Raw genomic sequence first — 21,163 nt, forward strand, 5'->3', positions numbered from 1 at the left:
ATGTGGAAACTGCCCAAATACCTCCTTGGTTTGTGAAGGTTTTCTCTTCCACTTCCTAATGGACTTCCACAGGCAACTTCAAAATTCAGCAAATGTCTTAAGGAGAAAGCCAGCAGATAAACCTCCCTTGTCAGATCATTCCTCAGACCCCACTGTCTCTAAATTATGTTAATCCAACCTAATGAGTCTGCCCAAAGAAATTCTTTCAATTGAACAACAGTGTCTGATGAGAAACAGGCCAGTCTTTGTTACATTGCAAATGGACTTGAGCTAATTCCTCAGCTTTCTGTCATCTGGAGACCATCTGCCTGAAGCAGAGCATTTCACAGTCCCAGGCAGGTGTTGAAGCTGCATTCGCTGACCATTTGAAGGAGTTTTTCCTTGTGCAAATGATTTGTCCCTTCTGAGGCTTATATTCAAAAAAGACTTCACTACATTATTTCTATCCAGTGTCAAGCATAACCAAGCCACACAGATCATTAATTTTTTCCTCAGCTACAAAACTGAAAAAATGTGTTGCTTTAACCCTTTGTAATATTCATGTTTAAGCCTCACAGATCAATGGAACAGGTATTATAGCCATTATTTTACAGGTGAGGGGACTAGGTTCATTTTGCTTCTAAATGATCAAACTGGAACTAATCGAAAGAAGTGCCACAATGGTTCAAGGCTGTGATTCATCCAGTCCTAAATGCAGACCAGATATTAGAACAGGGGATGTCTCCCAGATTTTCCAATTCACTAAGGGTGATTTTTAAAATATATTTATACCTTTAAACTGATTTATTATTCATTGATTTATTTTTTCTTGTTTTATTTTTTATCCCTTGAGGTTAGTAGATTTCTTATGTATACTACCTGCCATGACAAGTTGTCTTTTTCTTTATTTGTCCTATTTGTTCTAAATTATTAATAACTGGAGACCCAATGCACAAAATTCGTGCATGGGGGAGGGGGCGGTTGTCCCTCAGCACAGCCTGCACCCTCTCACAATCCGGGACCCCTTGAGTAGGGTACCTAGGCTTGGCTGGCAATCAGGGTCTATTGGGGCTTTTCTTCCCCAGGCTGCTGGCAGCTGGCCCTGCCCCCACCGCTGCCACTGCTTGCCATCTGTGCGGTGCTGCCCTCCCTCCCCTGCCACCAGTTGCCTCCCTCTGTGGGCGACAGGCATAGGGTGCAATTGCTTGGCTGGCCTGGGCCTGCCTCTGTGGGTGATCATGGGGTGATGGCGGGGCCTACCCAACCAATCGCATCGTACCCTCCTTGGCTGGCCTGGTGCCAGTGTGTGTCACAGCATGGTCATCCAGAAGGTCATCCGGACAGTTGTTCTGTTCAGTCCTTCAGTCAATTTGCATATTATACTTTTATTATTATATATTACTAGAGGCCCGGTGCACAAAAATTTGTGCACTCGGGGGGGAAGGGGGGGTCCCTCAGCCCGGCCTGTGCCCTCTCGAAGTCTGGGACCCCTCGGGAGATAACGACCTGCTGGCTTAGGCCTGCTCCCGGGTGGCAGAGGGCAGGCCCAATCCCTAGGTGCAGCCCCTGGTCGGGCTCAGAGCAGGGCTGATTGGGGAGTTGGGGCACCACCCCCTGTCATGCACAGAGCAGGGCGGATTGGGAGGTTGTGATGCCACCCTCAGTCACGCTCAGGGTAGGGCCGATTGGGGGGTTGGGGCACCGCCCCCTGTCACACTTAAGGCAGGGTCGATGGGGAGGTTGTGGTGCCACCCCCTGTCACGCACAGAGCAGGGCCAATCAGGAGGTTGGGGCGCTGCCCCCTGTCACTCACAGAGCAGGGCCAATCAGGGGGTTGGGGCACTGCCCCCCCCCTCACCCCCCCCCCCCCCGTCACGCACAGAGCAGGGCCCATCAGGGGGTTGGGGAACTCCCCCCTGTCACGCACAGAGCAGGGCCCATCAGGGGGTTGGGGAGCTCCTCCCTGTCACGCACAGAGTAGGGCCAATAGGGGAGTTGGGGCACCGCCCCCTGTCACACACAGAGCAGGGTGGATCAGGGGGTTGGGGCGCCACCACTGTCACACTCAGGGCAGGGCCGATGGGGAGGTTATGGCTCTACACTGTCACACACAGAGCAGGGCCCGTGGAGGGCGGGGGGGAGGTTGGGCGCCGCACCCTGTCACACACAGAGCAGGGCCGATCAGGAGGTTGGGGCTCCACCCCCTGTCACACACAGAGCCGCAGGGCGATCAGGGGGTTTGGGCGCTGCCCCCTGTCACGTTGAACTGGTGCCAGGAGGCCTCACTGCTCCGCTGATCCCGGTGCCGGGAGGCATATTACCCTTTTACTATATAGAATAGAGGCCTGGGTGCACGGGTGGGGGCCGGCTGGTTTGCCCTGAAGGGTGTCCTGGATCAGGGTGGGGGTCCCCACTGGGGTGCCTGGCCAGCCTGGATGAGGGGCTGAGGGCTGTTTGCATCTGGTCACACACCCTTCAGGGTGGGGGTCCCCACTGGGGTGCCTGGCCAGTCTGGGTGAGGGGCTGAGGGCTGCTTTCAGGCTGGCGGGAAGCTCCCAACCACTCCTTTTTTTCTTTTTTTTTTTTCTTCTGGGCCAGCTTTAGCTCTGGCTCTAGCTCTGAGGCTTCCACTGCTGGTTTGTTTGCCGTTCTATAATCGAAACAATGTATAACTTCAGCTCTGAGATCCCAGCTGGCTATATTTGTTAGAATGTTTCAAACTGCCAGCTCAGAGTCCGGCAAGGCGGGGAACGTTGCAGTCTGCAGTCACTGGAGCAAGGAAGCCTCCCTGCTCGCTTCAGTGCCTGGCTGCCGGCCGCCATCTTGGCTGACAGTTAATTTGCATAAGGATACGCTGATTAGCCAATCAGAAGGGTAGCGGTCGTACGCCAATTACCATGTTTCTCTTTTATTAGTGTAGATTATATCTTTAAAAGATGTTTAACTTTCCTCCTTGACAAGGCCTTGAGTGATATTTCTATGTGACTCATTTTAACTGAATCATTCATATTCTTTCATCAGACTTTTTGGTACTAGTAATGCCCATGGCTAGTTCTTTGAAGTTCTAGTGTCAACATCACCCAGAACATTTATTCAGCGAAATAGATCCTCTACATTATCCATTCCTTTGATGGTTTTCATAAACCAAAGTCATATCATTCTCAGGCTATATATTTCCAAAATAAAAACTTACTGTGTTTTTTAGACTATTCTTTCAATAATTGCTTCTGAGCTTATTTCCTTATCTATAAAATAGAAATAAAAATAGGGCTCACCTTATATGGTTATTATGGGCATTACATTCAATTAGATGGCTTCTGTAAAGTGCTTATTACAGTGTCTAATATATAGTTAGTACTTAACAATATTAACTAGTATTATGTTCATTAACCACCAATTAATCAATCAATAAAATATGCCTTAAGGATATGTCATGTGCAAGATGTAGTACTAAGCCCTATGTATACAGAGATGAATAAAAGAATACTAACACCCCTGTGGAGCTTATAGTCTGGAAGCACTGCCCAATAGTATTTTCTGCAATGAAGGAAATCATGTGTATCTGCGCTGTCCAAAGCAGTAGTCACTAGATACACATGGCTCTCCAACATGTGAAAAGTGACTAGCATGACTAAGGAACTGAAATTTTAATTTTACTTAATTTTACTTAACTGAACATAACCTCATGTAGCTAGTAGTTGAACAGTGCAAATCTAGGCCATGGAAACAACTACATAAACAATCTCAATATGGTAAATTCAATACTATGTTACAGGCATATAGCGATTGCTATAAAACACATTGGCTGAAGTAACTATTTCTCTTTGGGAAAATAAAAAAAGGTGTTATACAAGTGATGACATTTAAAATAGATTTTAAAGGGTGGCAGTAGTTTTCCAAGAGGAAAGGTAGGGAGGTGGGGAAGGGCATTTCAGACACAGGGAACTTCATGTATACAGGCACAGAGCCTAGAACAGCAGTTCTCAACCTGTGGGTCGTGACCCCTTTGGGGGTCAAACAACCCTTTTGCAGGGGTTGCCTAAACACATCCTGCATATCAGATATTTACATTACGATTCATAACAGTAGCAAAATTACAGTTATGAAGTAGCAACGAAAATAATTTTATGGTTGGGGGTCACCACAACATGAAGAACTGTATTAAAGGGTCGTGGCATTAGGAAGGTTGAGAACCACTGGCCTAGAAAGAGTCTGGCATGCTCAGGACAATCTGAGTTATGCATATTTAACTCTAAAAGCCCTTGCCCAATTTGACACAAACCTGTGATTTTTCTGCCCACTCATCACTGTAGCAGTCTTTCTACCGACAGTTTATTTCCAATCTATGTGTTTTGCTACAAGAGTAAGTCAGTAAGTAAAAAATCAACAAATCTACAATCTTGGTTCTTTCCTCCAGAATATTTTCTGGACAGGTTAAATAAAACTGGTCTCAGAAAGAAGGTGGAGGGATTAAGCAAAAACAAACAAATAAATATATTGGTAGTAGTATTGCACATGGCTAGTTCTTTTAAGTTCTAGTGGGTGTCGACATCGCCCTGAACATTTATTCAGTGAAATAGATCCTCCTTACATTATCCATTCCTTTCGTGGTTTTCATAAACCAAAGTCATATAAATCCTAGGCGATATCTTTCCAAAATAAAAAACTTATTGTGTTTTATAGACTATTCTTTTATTAATTGCTTCTGAGCTTATTTCCTTATCTATGAAATAGAAATAAAAGTAGTACTTACCTTATATGGTTATTATGAGCATTACATTTAATTAGTTGGCTTCTATAATGTGCTTATTACACTGCCTAATATATAGTTAATAATTAACACTATAATATATTATATATATTTTATACACATATATATATATCTATATATCTCACATAGACATAGACAACAGTGTGGTGATAGCCAGAGGAAAAGGGGTGGGGTAGGTGGAGGAGGGCAAAGTGGGGATAAATAGGGACAGAAATAGACTTTACTTTGGGTAATGGGGGTACAATACAGTGGGCAGATGATGTTTTGTTGAATTGAACACTTGAAACCTGTATGGTTTTGTGAACCAATGTCACCCCAATAAATTCAATTTTAAAAAACATATAAGAAAAAAATAATAAACTGGCCTCAGGTATAATCTTTATGAGAATCTTACCCTTCTCTTTACTTTGTTTCTCTATGACATTCCTTGCTCTTTTGTAATGTGATTCCATCTTACCTTCCCCTACTCAATTTCCCACATCCAAATTAATGCTGTGACCATCTCTGATCATGGGAACATCGCCTTTGTCCCCGCCCACCGTAAAATTTATTCCACGCCTCCAGAAACATAGCAGCATGGAGATTTGGGTGGTTTACCTATGCCAAGTTCCAGGGTGTGCTTTGGTTGTAGTAGGTTATTCAGATCATTTCTGCCCTTTCCACCAAAGCTCCTACCTCAGAGCCAATCTTGCGGGTTCAGTTGTGGTGCTGCCTAGGACTTTGGCTTAATGATGGTAGGAAGAGCTGCTCTCTGTCTTTGGATGTGAACAAGAAAGCAGGCAGCCACGATTCTGTGGGCAGCCATCTCGAGGCATGGAGCAGGGAATTGCAACAATTTCAGAGAAATGGGGTTAGAGCACTGATCGAAATATACCTGAAGCATGATTATTCACAAGTACTAAATTTCCTCTTATCATTGGACATTTTTGAGTTTGGACTTCTATAATTTTCAACAATTAACATAACAGATATAATTGCTTAGCAAGATTAGCCTTTTATTTCTTGGTTAACTTCTGGATAAGTTTCCCTAAGATAGGTCTTTATTTGGTCTATTTTATTCATGAAATAGGCAAGAAGCTCCAAGATTTAAAAGTCAGCAAGCCCAGATACTAAGCCACATTTCTTATTCTAAGATTCACTTTCTGGCTTCATCCCAGAGTTAGGAAATCTCACAGATGCAGGAGATCCCAGAAGTCATACTGATCAGTGTGCTTGATTCAGTAATCCATGACTTCTGAGTTAGTCTGAGGCTAGTAACTTCTCCTCCTTTGCTCATGGACTTCTCTGGAAGGAGTCTGTCCACATATGATGACAGACTTTAGGGACTATTGCAGGGTTATCTTAGGTAAAGGAGCATAGTTTCATGACATAGTCCTATGAAATAATGGCCAACATTTCTACAATACCTACCATGTTCTAGGAACTATTCTAAGCACTTTATATAACTCACATTTAATCTTCATGACAACACTTTCAGTAGGTATTATTCTTTCCACAGTTTATGTATGAGGACTCTGAGGCACAGAGAGGCTAAGAAACTTGGACAAGGTCAGACAGCTAGTAGACCTAGGAATCAGATCCTAGCAACCTGGTTCCAGATTCTATGCTTAACTAGTACCCTAATGTAGTAAAAGGAATTTTTATATTAAGTATAGAATGATGAATTTTGTAGAGGTACTATTGGAAAAACAAAAAGAAAATGAGTTTTTCTGATCTCCCTGATGGCTTTGTGGTGATCCACCCAACCACTTTATTCCATGGGCCTTGGGAATGACCAACCGCTATTTACAAAGTTGCTAGCAAACATTGGGTGTACCTCTCTGGACAGGAAGAAGTTTCATTTTATGGAAAGCTAACCAGCTCATTTGTGGCTTCAATTCATTGGAGATTTGGTCTCGAAAACTCTAAGCTGTGTGTCTGTATTTTGTGAAGAATATGTAGAAAGCTCATCTACTACTCCTAAAAATTACTTCTTTGGCAATATTTTTTATTTTTTTAAAAATCTTCATTGTTGAAAGTATTACATATGTCTTCTTCCCCCCCCCCACCCCGCCCCTTTGACCCTTTGTAGCCTGCTGCCGCCACCCTGCCTGTGTCCATGAGTTATGCATATATGCATACAAGTTCTTTGCTTGACAATATTTCCTTAAGGCCAGAATGATATACCTATTTTCTTTATACAAATAAAATTGTTTCAAAATACACACATTTTCCATATAATAACACTACAAACTCAGAGGAATGTCTCATAGGAAGAAGACCAACAATACCAATGAGGGTCAGTGAGGATCTGGATCAGTCAGAATTCTCATACACTGTGGGTAGGCGTATATTTTGGCACAGTCATTTCATATCACTGTTAGGCATCATCCACTAAAGCCACAGATAGGCTTATTTAAAAAATTTTAAATGCCATTTCTAGGTCTATAACCAACAGAAATATATACATATGCTTACCAAAAGACAAGTAGTAGAATGCTCATTGTAACATTACCTGTAAAGACAAAAAACTGGAAGAAAAAAGCCCCAAGTAGCCATTGGCACATTAGGGAAACAAACTGTGATATATTCTCACAGCGAAATACTGCATTCAATGATCTACAAAGGCATGCAAAAATGTGAATCAGTCTCAGAAACATACTGGTTCGGCTAAAAGCCAGACCAAAAAAGAGTACCTACTGTATGAGTCACTTTATATAACATGTAAAAACTGGTAAAACTCACTCTTCTATGCTATCAGGTTACCCTGGGGTGGACAGTGCTGGGGAGGGGACACCCAGGGGATTCTGAGATGCTGGTATTATTCTGTTTTGTTTTATTTTGGGTGCTTGTTATGTGGGTGTGATCAGCTTGTAAACTTTATTTGAGCTGCACACTTATGACATACACACTTTATTGCAGATATGCTATATGTCAATGCATTTTTCTTAAAAAAGTGCATGTGTGGAGTTTTTAAAATATATATATATTTATTGATTTAAGAGAGGAAGGGAGAGGGAGAGATGAAAACATCAATGATGAGAGAAAATCACTGATCGGTTGCCTCTAGCACACCCCCCACTGGGAATTGGCCCCGCAACCCAGACCCCTGACTGGAGTCGAACCTAGGACACTTTAGTCCACAGGCCAATGCTCTATCCACTGAGCCAAACCAGCTAGGGCAATGCGTGCCGTTTTTGCTGCAGAGTCTCAGTGAATAGTATAGACTGGCAGTCAAGAGAATAGGTGGGTTTGATCTTCTACAGAGAATGACCCTTGATTAACAGGATTTTAAACTAGAAAAATTGTTCTGGTTTGACCTTTATATTAATTTTCTGGATAGTTGGGTTTGGAATTTCAAAAATTTATGTGTTCCTTTGTGGGAGAATGTGTTTGAGTTCTGTGATGGTGTTCATAGAAGCACAACTTGGAGCTGTCTATTTAAAAATTACATATATGCTTAGTTGGGGAAATTTCTAGAGCATTCAGGCTTTTTAAAACCAAGAAAACAGACATATTGACAAATATTTCATATTGCCTATTCTCTTGGAGTTTTGTGAATAATATGCAACATTGTGATCAATATTCAAGAAGCCAGTTCTCTTAGGAATTCATATGTAACCTTGATTTATTCAGAACGCTTTTTGCACAAAATACCATTTTGGATATCTCATATTCCTCATGTAATTTCATTTTTATTGCAACTTTGTGATATGGCTATTTATCTCCTTTAAACATACAAGGATACTGAAGCTATTGAGATGAACTTGTCCAGCTAGACATCAGAGTCCAAGTCCAGGAATTTTCTAATTATCTTAAAATTAAAAAATATATATATCTTTATTGATTTCAGAGATATAGGGAGAGGGAGAGAGAGAGAGAAAGAAACATTAATGATGAAAGAGAATTATTGATTGGCTGCCTCCTACAGGATCGGGGGGATCAAGCCCACAACCCGGGCATATATCCTGATTGGGAATCGAACTGTGACCCCCTGGTTCATAAGTTGATGCTCAACTACTGAGCCGCTGCAGCCAGGCTAAATCTAGGAATTTTCCATCATACTAGTGACCCTAGGAAAACATCTTCTAGAAAATGTCACTGCTGAGAGAATCTAGGAGGCAGTGAGCCCTACGCTATGCTCACCAAGGCACCATCCTATGCCCGTAAATCAGCGGATGTTAGGCTAGAAGAAGTAGGTATGGAGAAAGGAATATGGGCCTGGGAAGGTTACGGGAACACAGGGTGAGTCTGCCAAGCATTTACATTTCTCTTTATGAGGATAAGGGCAAGGCAAACAAAATCCAGTCCAAGATTTTTTTTTTTTTTTTTCAGAATCAGACATCATTTTGACTACCTTAATGCAGGGAAATTTAGCAATCCTTTTTCATCTGCACAAATGTTGATAAGAAGGAACAAACCACAGGGCCCTTTTGGGTTATGATGTTGACCTTGGAGTTGCTAAAGAATGTGTTCATATGTCTTTGTCACAAGCTCTGCTGGAACCAAAAAGAGAAGAAATTGAATTCTGTAAACAAAGTTCAGAAAGACGTACTTTGGTTCCAGGAAAGGATTCACTTTGGCCTTATACTCAATATGGACTGAGTTGGCAATGTCAACATTTTCTCTGGGAAGCCCCTGAATAGGAGAACTGATGTTACATAAAAGGGTAATTGCTGTCATCAGAAAAAATTAATGTTTGGGTCTTTGGGTGATATTGTCAGAAGAAAAATATTTATTTAAGATTGGCCTGTAGATGTAAGAAAAAAGTAGACCCCAGAGAAAGTAACAAAAAAAAAAAAAAAAAGGCTAGTGACCTCAACTCTCCAAAATAAAAGACTATTGGGATGACAGGATTTTAGACTTTGTGCCTTTCCCTTTAAAACAAAAATAAACTGAAAAGTGGGATAGATTACACGTCAGATTTTGCTCTTGGATGCCTCCTTAGCTATTAGAACCTTGGTCCAACCTCTATTTCTACTTCCACATATCATTCTGCATGAAGTAGTTTATTTAACTATTTGTGTCTAGTGAGCTCTTTCTCTGTCTTTTGCTCCTCTATCTTAAATGTGCATTGAGCAATGACAACACTGGTTTGAAAGGTCACTTTTCAGAGGCTTTTTTAAAATATATATTTTATTGCTTTTTTTACAGAGAGGAAGGGAGAGGGACAGAGAGTCAGAAACATCGATGAGAGAGAAACATCAATCAGCTGCCTCCCGCACACTCCCCACTGGGTATGCGCCCGCAACCAAGGCACACGCCCCTGGCCAGAATTGAACCCGGGACCCCCGAGTCCGCAGGCCAACGCTCCATCCACTGAGCCAAACCAGCCAGGACCAGAGGCTTTTAATTTCCTTCTAGACCCACAACTGACTTCTGAGTATCCACCATAAAAGCTGATGCCAAAAAGTTTTCCCATAGAGGGTCATGGCTCCTGAATCTTAAGTCCAGGCCTGCCATTCGACCCAGAGCTTTCTTACTTTGAGTATTTGCTTACATTTGGTTGTTCATTTGAATAATTAAGTAATTCAAGTGAAGCAAATTAAAATAATCTGGAAAACAGATGCTCAATAAATGTTTATTGAGTAAATGAATGAATTGGCTTACTCACCTAAACCTGGTTTTGTCTCTGAATCTGAGAAAAAGTGGTTGACATTGACTCTTCCAGGCTTGGTCCAAAACGTGTACGCAGCACAAGGATCTCTAGGTATTTTCAAAACAAATATCCCTCTGGAATTTCTTTAATGAAGGGATGAATTTAATGAATATACAACTAGCTCATAGGAGAGGTTACAAATGACCCATTGGCTAAATCCAGCCCCAAATCTTTTTATTTGGCTTCCATAGTCTTTTAAGTTTTCTAATTAAAATTTACCAGGCAAATGATTTTACCTAAAAATATAAAGTCTATCTCTTACTAGGTACTAGGACTCTATTTCTTCACAGGTCCACGCAGGTGGAACAGAGTGTCACCTATCTATCATAGGCATGAGCCCTACACTTGACTACAGCACCTGTCTGCCCTAAGAGGAGTTACCTTTAGTGATTTTATTTGCACTGTTACTCTTCATATGTGTAGTGAACATACCCACAAGTTTAGACTGAGAGCTGTATAATTTTAGAAAAATGGCGGGGGGGGGGGGGGAGAAAAGCATATTCTCTTCTTTTTATAGGAAAACACACTTTTACAAATACTTAATCATTTCATCTACCTGGCCTGTTTAGGCATTTCAGTTCACAACTCTTACCTTACTATTTTTTTCCCCTCCTCTGATGGAGATTCTATGCCTTTAGTTTGTAGAAGCTTTATAAAAACCAGAAGGGGGAGAGAGGAAACTAATGTTGTCTGCAAAATAAAGCTTTCTTAACATTTTAATTTTTCCTACCAAGATTTATTTGAATAACTAGAAGCCTGAGGCACAAAATTCGTGTATGGGTGGAGGGGGTGGGCTCAGCCTGGCCTGCACCCTCTTGCAATCCTGAAACCCTTGGGGGATGTCTGGCTGTTGATTTAGGCCTGATCGAGCCTAAATCAGCAGTCAGACATCCCTCTTGCAATCTGGGATCCCTCGCTCCTAACCACCCACCTGCTTGCTACTAACCGCCCGCCTACTCCTTACCACTTGGCTCGCTGTCCTTAATGCCTGCCTGCTCACTTGGCCTGTAGATGTAGAGCTTGGCTTGCTGCTCTTTAGCACTACAGTGGAGGTGGGAGAGGCTCACGCCATCGCTGCTGCACTTGCCAGCCATGAGCCCGGCTTGTGGCTGAGCGGTGTTCCCACTGTGGGAGTGCACTGACCACAACGGGGCAGTTCCTGGGTTGAGTGTCTGCCCCTTGGTGGTCAGTGAGCGTCACAGTGACCTGTCGTTCTGCCATAATGGTCGCTAGGCTTTTATATACATAGATGATATCATCAACTCAGATTGTAAGCTAATTAGAGACTGCTAATGTGAAGGCAAAACTTGAGAAGATGGAGCCATAGACTGGACATGAAGCCAGTCCATGGGGTGGGGACCTGGGATCACACATGGGGCTGAGCCAAGCTGGGGTCAGGCAGGAAGGTGAGGATTGGAGCTCCAAGAGGGGACAAGCCAAGAATTTACTGGAAGGGCCAAGTCAGTCATAGTTCAGGAAACTCAAAGAGGAAAACATGTTTGGAACCTGTGTCCTGTCTAGGTTTCAAGACTTCAACACACACAGAAGCTGGAGGCCAAGTTTGGGGTGTGTGTGTGTGTGTGTGTGTTTGGCAACTAGGTTTACTTTTTTTCACTGCACATTTTTTAATGAATATGAATTCCATTGTGGTAAAGTCCAATTATATTCATTGCAGAATTATTCACTTTTTTTCTGTAACCTGTCACTTAAAACTTTATTCTTCTAGAGAATTAAATATGTGATTTTGGTTTTTCCACACTTTCCTTATTTGAGTATCACTTTTTAAGAAATTAGCATAATTTTTATTGACATATACACTTATCACTTTTCAAAGATACACAAAAGTAGAGACTAGACGCTCCAAGTATCACTGAGCTTCAACAATGATCATTTGTCCAATAGGTCTGATGACGTGATTTCTCACAGTTATCTCTTAAATCTTTTCTGCTCTAATTACTGCTTCATTCAGATAATATCTTGGTGTTTCCACATCATTGGTATAATTATTGCCTTACACTAATCATGGCCGGTGTAGGGGACATGTGACTTACTATTAAATTCTATTGTTGCAGTTAGCTCCCCATAGTCCACACAGTATTTCTGTTTTACCTGGGAACACCGTTTTTTTGAGTTTTACATTTTGGCTTAGCTTGAGTTTGAAAATGTATTTGGTAAATGTTGGCCCCCTTGGGTTGGTTCATGTTTATCACACTGACCATGCAATCTTCATTCTTTTTCTGTTAAAAAAACAAACAAACAGAGAAGAAATTTATTCTCTGCATAGATCATCAGAATAGAAAATTCAGCCACCTAAATAATGATAACCTGCATAATAATGTAATTCACAGCTATTTGTAATGGGTCCATTCAGAGAGTTATCTGATGTGCATAATCCTATATGTTTGATGCCAGTGTGGGCCAGTTGATTTTCCTGGTTTTGATCCTTACCCAGCTTTTTCACAACATAGCAAAACAGCATGAATATTTCAATTAAAATCTATCCTGCTACTGGATAAAACAGATATAAACAATAACAACAACAAAATGACAGTCATGCATTCTTAAGAGTGAAATCATAATATTGCATTTTTATATAAATACTAGAGGCCTGGTGCACGGATTTGTGCACCGGTGGGGTCCCTCACCTGGCCTGCGCCCTCTCACAATCCAGGACCCCTCGCAGGATGTTGGACTGCTGGTTTTGGACCAATCCCCACAGGCCAGGCTGAGGGACCCCACCAGTGCACAAATCCATGCACCGAGCCTCTAGATCTTTGCATATAAGATATTTGGTTAATCTCTTCCCACCTCCCTCCTACCCGCTTCCCTCTGAGATTCATCAGTCTGTTTCATGTTTCCATGCTTGTGTGTTGAGCGTCTGCACCCTCGTGGTCATTGTGCATCATAGCTACTGGACAGTCAGCCAGTTGGCCGGTTGGCCAGTTGCCTAGGCTTTTATATATAGAGATAATAACCATAGTTCAAGGTTATTTTTAGGCATTTTAAAATTGATATTTTCCCCCCTTATATCTAAAAGGCAATACCCCGCTAAGACATAGATTTCTGAACTTTCCTTATAAAAATTCTTGAGGTGGCCTTGGGCTTGGCTTCCCAGCTCAGTATCAGAACCAGAGCAGAAGGAAGTGTATTTGGATACCAGGGTCCCACCCACAAGGGAAATGATTCCCAAGAGAGGCTGGCTCAGGTGATTCTAAAGTACATTTTGAGAAACACTGCTTTGGGGTATTCTAAGAAACTTCCAAATCCACTGCAGGATTTGGGAACTAGGTCATCCATCAGGTGTCGATGACTAGCTCCCCTGAACTGTTAATGAGGCAGATAACCACTCTTCGTTGTAGGGGCCACAAACTAAAAGAACTGTTGATAAATGGAGTGGAATTCAGAAACATTAACTCCCAGCTCTCTTTACCTTATGACATGCATATGATGAAGAGATTGCCTTGTACATAATTTATATATTCACTAGAGGCCTGGTGCACAAAATTTGTGCACAGGTAGGGTCTCTAGGCCTGGCCTGCAATCAGGGACGATCTTCCCCGGCTGCCGGCAGCCAGCCCCACCCCCCGCCACCACCGCCACTAGGCGCCCTCTGTGTGGGGTGACCAGTGGGGTGATCAGGGTCCCACTCAGGTGATCAGGGCCTGTGGGCTAGGGGCAGCTCCTGCGTTGAGCGTCCGCCCCCTGGTGGTCAGTGCGCATCATAGTGACTGGTCGTTCCACTGTCCGGTCGATTTGCATATTATGCTTTATATATATAGATTCCACTCTTGATGTACATTTGAGTTGGTATTAGTTTGGGGCTATTACAAGTAATTGTGTCACCTACATGTTTTATACATATTTTATGATGACTATCTATATGAATTACTTCTGGGTATATTTTTTTGCAAATGAAATTGCTGGGTGGTAGAGAATGCTTATCTCCAGTTTTACTAGTTACCACCAAATAGTATGCTGAAGTACTTAACACTAACATGCACTCCCACCATCAGTATATAGGAGAGTGCTGTACCACCAATACTTGCAGTTGCTTGTCTTCTTCATTTGAGCCATTAATGTAATTGTAAAATGGTATTTGAATTGTTTTTAATTGGCCCTAGCTGGTTTGGCTCAGTGGGTAGAGTGTCAGCCTGCGGACTGAAGGGTCCCGGATTCGATTCCAGCTAAGGGCTCATGCCCGAGTTTCGGGCTCGATCCTCAGTAGGGGGTGTGCAGGAGACAGCTGATCAATGATTCTCTCTCATCATTGATGTTTCTATCTCTCTCTCCCTCTCCCTTCCTCTCGGAAATCAATAAAAATATATTTTAAAAAATAAATTGTTTTTAATTGGCATTTCCCTAAAACCTATGTTGATTAGACATTTGAATATTTCCTTTTGTAATGTTCCTTTTCATGTATTTTTTACTCTTTTTTTCTATTGCATTATCTATTTCCCATTCATTTCTATAAATATATGTTGCTTATATTAGTACTCCCTTTTGAGCTATCTGTTTTGCAAATATGTCCTTCCATTCTGTAGCTTGTCTTTTCACTGCCTTAATAATATCTCCTCATGAACTGACTTCTTAATTATAATGTAGTCCACAGTATCTTTGTTTTTTATGGATAGTGCTTTTGAGTGTATTTTATTTATATAATCTTTTATCTATTTCAAGGTGATAAAGCAATTCTGTATCTTAATGAAGAAGTTTTATTTTATTTGTAATACCATCTGTCCACCTGGGATTAATTTTATTTACAGTGAGAAGTAGGGGTAAAAGTTTATTTTCATATGGCTATCCACTTGACCCAGCATGATTTAATAAGACCATTCTTTCCCTTTCCCATCCCATCCCCATCCCCATCCCCATCCCCATCCCCATCCCCATCCCTATTCCCATCCCCATTCCCATCCCCATTCCCATCCCCATTCCCATCCCCATTCCCATTCCCATTCCCATCCCCATTCCCATTCCCATCCCCATCCCCATCCCCATTCCCATTCCCATTCCCATCCCCATCCCCATCCCCATCCCCATCCCCATCCCCATTCCCATCCCCATCCCCATCCCCATCCCCATCCCCATTCCCATTCCCATCCCCATCCCCATTTCCATTCCCATCCCTATCCCCATTCCCATCTCCATTCCCATCCCCATTCCCATCCCCATTCCCATCCCCATCCCCATCCCCACCCCCATTCCCATCCCCATCCCCATTCCCATTCCCATTCCCATTCCCATCCCCATCCCCATCCCCATTCCCATTCCCATCCCCATCCCCATCCCCGTTCCCATCCCCATTCCCATCCCCATCTCCATCCCCATTCCCATCCCCATCCCCATCCCCATTCCCATTCCCATTCCCATCCCATTCCCATTCCCTTTCCCTTTCCCTTTCCCTTTCTGTACTGTACTGCAGTAATCATGTGACCACATATGAGTGGGCCTGTTTCTGAGCTGTCCTTTCTGTTCCACTAGTCCATTTCTACTTCATACTGAAAGTTCTTAACTGCTCTATAAGAAGTCCTGATATTCAGTAGTATAAGACGTTCAGGTTTCTTTTTCTTCTGCAATATCATCTTAGTTATTCCTGGATTTTTGAAAATAGCCTTAGATATACAGGCTTTTGAAACTTCAAATACCCTTAAGTAGACTCTTCTATTATGTGCTAGATATTGGGAAAGCAAAGGTGAGTCAGAAACAGTCACCTATTTCTCTCGAGGCTATCACAGTATAAGCTGATAATTTCAATGTGAGAGATGAGAAATACTATGATAAGTCATCAGGGAGACCATTTACCAAGAACTGAGGATCCGAGATTTTACCTTCCGTGTAAGCTAGAATTTGTCTAACATACTTTAATGGAAACTGGCAGAAGACACCATACTCCTGGATCAAGGACAAAGAAGTCTTTTATTCAAGACATGAACATGAATTCATGTTTGCATCAGTTTCTGCTACTCAGCAATTTTCACAAGGTTGACTTGAAGGGAACCCCTTGGAGGCTGCACAAGCAGTGGACTTGCTTCACAGCTGAGGCCTGTGAGTTTAGGGAACCTGAATCTTTTATACTACCCAGAAAACAAACTTGCCATGTCATTCAGATGGAGGCATTATATTTATTTCCAAGGCTGCTCTCGATATAGACATCCTTGAAAAGACAGCCAGGAACAAAAGGACAGTTAGTACCTCACTCACAAGACATGAAATCAAGGAGGACTTCCTAGGGTAGTTGCCTAATTTTAAGAATAAATCAAATATCAGGTAGAGAAGTAAGAGGAATGATACTTGAGAGTGGAAACTGAGTGAGTGAAGAAGACCTGGAAATAGAATGAGGAAAGCACAGGATAATTTGGAATTACTACATGGTAAAGTATTTTGCTCAGCTTCAAAGATTTACCCAAATTTTGATCATCATTTAAATTTATTTATGCTATAATTCATGTCATTGTGGTCACGGCGATGTTTGTGAGACAAATCATTGGGACATAGATCAGGATCCAGTTCTGCGGGGATGAATATGTTGTGTCTTCTGGAGCCACACAGAATGAATGCCCCTCCACCCACTCCAGACTATGACAGCTCTGCTGCAGCTGTGTGAAGGCAGCCCCCTTCCCATGGCCTGCAGAGCCTTCATTTCTTTCAGCCACTCCACACATGCTGTGGTTTTTAAACCCATCACCATCTTGATCTTTTCCTGGGCCTCTCCGGTAACACTCTAAAAGTGCATTATCTAGAATTGGACAGAATTTGGGGGTCTTGAGTTCATCTTTTTTTGTAAAATTTATTTTTCCAAAAAATTGCACCCAGGTAAAGCAGAGTTCTAGTCAATGCGAGTGTGTTGTTTAGGCATCAACAGTACTGCCCTCACTAAGCTTTCATTGGGTAGTAACACAACCCCAAGAAAAGGAAGATGAGTTCATCTTTTAAATTGCTGAGGATTTATTTTTTTTATTTTTTATTTTCTAAAATCTTTATTGTTGAAAGTATTACATAGGTCCTCCTTTCCCCCCCATTAGCAGCCCGCTCCTGTTTCCCCCTCTCCAAGCCCTTACCGCCGCCTTTCTGTGTCCGCAGGTTATGCATTCATTGGTTGATCTCTTTCCACCCACCTTCTCCTACCTTCCCTCTGAGGTTCAATAGTGTGTTCATACTTCCATGATTCTAGGTCTATTTTTTTTCTTAGGCAAAGCACAGAGTTTATTTACTTATTTATTTTTAAAGTATTACATGTCTCTTCCCCCCCCCCCCCCCGACTAATCCCCCACTACCACTCCCAGAGCAAGCCCCCACCACCCCAGTGTCTGTGTCCATTGGTCATGCTAATATGCATGCATACAAGTCCTTTGGTTTATCTCTAACCCCCCATCCCCTCTCCTGCCTTCTCCCTGAGGTTGGACGGTCTGCTCAGTGCCACCTTGTCTCTGGATCCATTTTTGTTCATTGGTTTATGTTGATCATTATATCCCACATATGGGTGAAACCCTGGGTCTATTTTTGATCATCAGTTTATTTGATTCACTAGATTCCACATATGAGTGAGATCATGCGATACTTATCTTTCTCTGACTGCCTTATTTCGCTCAGCATAATACTCTCTAGGTCCATCTATGCTATTTTATTGCTGAGGATTTAAATGACTATACCTATTTATTGCTTCTGGTTCTACTAGAATTCGTGTTGCCAAAGCAGTAAAGGTATCATCCTACCAGCTTAATCAATGCTACCTGTGGCTTTGGACTGACCTGGCTCTGCCAAGGAAGGTGCTACCCATTTAGAGAAAATAATTCTTGGTAGCCTAATAATCCTTCCTGAGTTAGGGTGAGAGGATCACCTGCATTAGCATCATGGGGAGGAGGAGAATCATGATTGTTAAATGCAGATTCCTGGGCACTACCCATGACAAATCAGTCTACTAGCAGGTGGGGCCTGGGAAATCTGCATTTTACACAACCCATTCTGTGATTTTTATGCACTCAAATATTAGAAAACTCCTGCTTAAGAAGGTCCTTATAAAATGAGCCCCTTTGTCCTGAAGGAGTTAATAGACCTCCCCCGAGGAGGAGCCGATGAACTTGCCAGCCCCTGGGAGGAATTTCCCACCTATTCCTGCCAGCCTTCCTCCAACCCCCCTCAGAGGAAAGCACCCCTCCTCTTACATTCTCATTATCTCACCATTAGGATGGAGTGGGAGCTGAGATTGTTTCCTCTTGTCCTGAGCTGCCTAGCACAAGTGGCTCAGGAGCATGGCCTACATCGATGCAGCTCAAATGTGATAATCCTCAGAAGAAGGTCCAAATGGGATGTCAGGCTCAATGTGAGTGCACGTGGGTCGGAGAGATGATTGACACACCACGAGCTTGGATGTCCAGAGAAGGATACTAACAGTAAAGTGGTGGACACACCAAAAAGTATGCATCACATTAAGTGCCATAAGAGAAGTAAATGAGGTACAGGGAGAAAGGGAATAGATAACTTGGGTTATTTTCCTTCAAAGGCAAAGACAAAGGTGTCTTGGGAAACCAAATAAAAAAAAACACTAAATCTGGGAGAAACAAAAAGGCAGGCATATGCCAATATATCCTGAAATAAGCATTTTATATTATACTAGAGGCCCGGTGCATGAAATTCGTGTCCTGCGGGGGTAGGGGGTCCCTGCAGCCCTCTCACAGTCTGGGACCCCTCGGGGGATGTCTGTGCATCATAGCGACTGGTCGTCTGCCATAAGGGTCACTTAGGCTTTTATTATATAGATATGATCATGTTTAACACGTTGCATCATTCAGTCCTCACAATATTCCTCTCAGTTAGATTCAATTACACCTGTGTAATAGACAAAGAAACTGAGAGTAGGAGGGTGTAAGTTATTTATTCATTTACTTCAGAAACATTTCAGGATGCAGACTTTCTGTAATCTCTGCCATCAGATTGCTCATACAGGTTGGGGCAAAAGAAAGTTCACAGCTGTGAGTAAGCAAAACACAGAGCTTATTCTTGTATTGTTATTTAATATGTAAGCACAATGCACGTAAAGGAAAATATGAGTTATCTCCAAACTTTCCAAATGAACTGTACGAATTAAAAATGTCAATGTCTGTGGATTGGAGGGCTGAAAGCCTTCTTTCAGAAGCATGGGCTTGAGATGGGCTTTTAAAAATTAATAGAATTTTGCCCTAACCGGTTTGGCTCAGTGGATAGAGCATCGGCCTGCAGACTGAAAGGTCCCAGGTTCGATTCCGGTCAAGGGCATGTACCTTGGTTTCGGGCACATCCCCAGTAGGGGGTGTGCAGGAGGCAGCTGATTGATGTTTGTCTCTCATCAATGTTCTAACTCTCTATCCCTCTCTCTTCCTCTCTGTAAAAAATCAATAAAATATTTTAAAAAAAATTAATAGAATTTAGTGATGGTCTCGGGAAGAGAAGGCATTTACTCTGAGTTAATACAGAAAGTTGAAAAATGCAAAAAAAAATCCTTAATCACAAACATTGAAAATATCAGTTTACCCAATCAAGCAACATGTATTTATTGAGATTTACAATGTGTACAACATCTCCATTCACTGAGCACTGGGGCTCTAAAATCACACTAACACCCAGGTCTTATTAAAAAATTTACAACCCAGTTGAAGGGATAAGATATGGAATTATAAATATTTAGTGATAAGACTTAACAGAACTAAGGAGTTATGTAATAGGCTATTCAACCATCTAAAAAAAGGAATATAATAGCAAATGATAAGGTGACGGTGGTTTAGATAGTAAGAGCCAAAGAAATCAGAAGCAACGTAAATTTGGCCTCTCAGTGATTTTGGAAATTCCATGAAGAAAAAAACACTCGGGCAAATTAGCAAGTGCGTATGTATGATTGTATTTTTCCAGGAAACATAGACTAGAGGTGTGGTTTAGTCTTTCCTTATTTTCTTGAAGTAAATTACTTCCTGCCACTATAAGAGGAAACTCATGATATTTTCCCCTCCTCTTAAGAGTACAGATTTTTCTTAATTTCCTGTTTCTCAGAGCTTTGTACTATAATTATTTTAGTTTTCTTTTCCTAAGGCCGTGCATCTTAGCTTCCTCCTTGATTCAAGGTACAATGAAAAATTCTTAGAATGCAATTTTTTGGTGTGAATATTTTTGTAGTGCTTTTGTTCTGGGTGTATATTTAACATGTTTTCTTTTATTAAAATATCTGAAACACATATGACAAACTGATGATATTTGATACTTGAACAGTGAATACATGGATGTTTTATTGTGTCATATTCTATAATGTTGTATTATATTTCTACTAGGGGCCCAGTGCACGAATTCGTGCACCTTGAAAGGAGCTGTGGGCTGTGAGGCTGTAGTGGGCACAGGGGCAGGTCTCAGCCCATCTTCTGTGCCCCCACCCGAACCCTCCCACCGTGGCTCCCAGTCCCCTATCTGCCAGCAGCCGCGCTCTCACTGCCGCTGCTCCCATGTGCTGATGGCACCAGCACCATTTGCACCTGCTGACAGCGCAGAGTGATTGGGGCCAGCACTCACACCAGGTGCGAATGGGGCCAGTGCCATCAGTGGGTGTGAGCAGCAGCTGCTTCCCTGATCACCCATCAGAAGAAGGGGGAGGTGGAGAACCCCTCAGGGGCAATTGGGGCTGGCAGCCACCATTCACACCTGCTGACAGCGCCAAGTGATTGGGACTGGAGCCGGGTGCTGGGTGCCGGCAGTAGGTGCAAACAGTGGCTCCAGTGCCAGCTGCGGGTGCGAGCAGGGCTGGCACTGGCAGCAGG

General features: G+C 42.4%; 1 non-coding gene across 1 annotated transcript; it reads right to left on the reverse strand.

Moving 5' to 3' along the window:
- Nucleotides 1-17,179: 17,179 nt before the first annotated feature.
- On the reverse strand, nt 17,180-17,306 carry LOC139022243 (U4atac minor spliceosomal RNA). Its single transcript, XR_011473628.1, has one exon. It is a non-coding gene; the product is annotated as a U4atac minor spliceosomal RNA (small nuclear RNA).
- Nucleotides 17,307-21,163: the final 3,857 nt, after the last annotated feature.

The sequence above is a fragment of the Myotis yumanensis genome, unplaced genomic scaffold (assembly GCF_028538775.1).
Source record: "Myotis yumanensis isolate MYYU_CA2020_CCGP unplaced genomic scaffold, mMyoYum1.0.hap1 SCAF_13, whole genome shotgun sequence".
In the NCBI taxonomy this organism is placed as follows: domain Eukaryota; kingdom Metazoa; phylum Chordata; class Mammalia; order Chiroptera; family Vespertilionidae; genus Myotis; species Myotis yumanensis.